This window comes from Petaurus breviceps, unplaced genomic scaffold, assembly GCF_028583685.1.
Source record: "Petaurus breviceps papuanus isolate PSGF00001 unplaced genomic scaffold, PetGlider_PUasm1.0 98, whole genome shotgun sequence".
In the NCBI taxonomy this organism is placed as follows: Eukaryota; Metazoa; Chordata; class Mammalia; order Diprotodontia; family Petauridae; genus Petaurus; species Petaurus breviceps.
Window position 1 is genome coordinate 7,869,697 of NW_027187460.1, and position 1,705 is coordinate 7,871,401.

A 1,705-nucleotide genomic window follows, 5' to 3' on the forward strand; every position below is an offset into this window, starting at 1 on the left:
TTCCAGAACTTTTACCTTACCTTTGGTGCCCAGTGCCAGCAATCATGTGACTGATCAGAAGATTTCAAGGCCCTCATCTGGTGCTGGATGAATGGTCAAAGCTTGCTACCAGATGAGGTCACAAGCTGTAGATGAGGAGGACTGAACACCCTGGTGAGTGTAGACACAGAAGGGTAGAAGGCTGTGGTCACTTGAAGGAGAGTCGAGAATCTGGTTTTGGTTCCAGGGTAGAAGGATGAGCTGAAGTTTGCAGCCATGAGAGGCTCCTTCAGGGATTAAGAATATGTGTGCTGTGACAGTGTGGCTGGAGGCCCTGGTTATAGCTCAGGGGTAAAGAGGAGTACCTGAATTCAGATCTCAGATACAGCTTTGAAAATGACAATACAAAAAACCTAAAGCTTAAGACATTATCCATCTCACACCTTGGGACTAGAGCCCAACCCTAAGGAAGTCAACAGCCAAGAAATAAGTTGCTTTAAAGAATGGGTCAGCAAAAGAGAAAGAACCAGACCCTAGAGAGCTGCTATGATGATAGAGAGAAGATCTGGGTTCAGGCTCAGAAGACAATGAAGTCAAAAGTTCTGCTTCAAAGAAAATCGTAAAATGATGACAATCCCAAAAAGTTCTTGGGAAAACTTAAAAAGGGACTTAAAAACTTACAAAAGAAAATAACTCCTCAACAATTAGAATCAGGGGAGAAGAGAGTTGCAACACTGGGAAGGGCATTCCCAGACGTGTCTTGTACTTCATGGGTCACCAACATTGGACACTGACAGCATCCTCTCTGCCCAGCTTCCATCTTTTCCCCTTGCCCAGAGGCTGAAGTGCTGGTACCACAATGTGTTCACCATGGAAGATTCCCTGTTGCAGTCAAAGTTCACAGCAAAATATTTGTAGAAGTTGTCCAAATAGCCTGAGATGAACTCTAAGGCTGAGTAAGCAAAAATCATGAAGGTTCTTCAGCAGAAAAAAATGTGGATTGTGCTTGGGTATATGCTGAGAATGCAATCTGTAAAAAAAGAATGAGGCTTTGAAATGGCTTTGGATTTCTTCCCATGTGGATGCAGTGGCCTCCAAGGTCCAGATTGCTGTGACCGTGAAGGAGTAACCAAGAATGTGGATCAGGTGACCAAGACCCTGGAAATAGCTCTCAATACTATGAACTTGTAAAAGGTGTCTGTTATGCTGAATACATTTGAACAGCAGGTTCCAGATCTGGATGTTCACACTTTGGGGATAGAGGACTTGAGCTCAGCTACCACACTGATCACTCCTCAGGAACAGGTGGCTAGCCTTATTGTGCAGACTGCTGAGCAAAATGACCTGGAGGTCGTGGACCAGCTTAGTCAGTTTCCTGAATGGGACTCTGCTGTAGGAGAGAGCTGTTAGGAGCCAGGAAGACCTATCTTGAAGGTTGGCAGCCTTGCAGAATTTAACTATACATCAGACTGATGGATTGCTTTCTTGACAATGATCATGCACTGAGAAGGAGTGGAAGAGAGGCTGTGCCCTCCATCCTCTCTACCCTTCCACAGCCTCTGTGGAGAGAAGCAGCTAACTCCTCTGTTTACCCTTTGCCCTGCTAATCTCCAATTGTGTTGGAATCTACCCTTTTCTCTGGGTGTGGATCTCTGTGTGAAGTGTGCTCCTCACATTCATTTGTACTTTGTGTCTATGCCAATGGACCTCCCCCAGAGCACTTACA

At 45.3% G+C, this 1,705-nt stretch overlaps 1 pseudogene; it reads left to right on the top strand.

Annotated features, from left to right (window-relative positions):
• Positions 1-849: 849 nt before the first annotated feature.
• On the top strand, positions 850-1,468 carry LOC138155989 (charged multivesicular body protein 1a pseudogene; annotated as a pseudogene).
• The last annotated feature ends 237 nt before the right edge of the window (positions 1,469-1,705 follow it).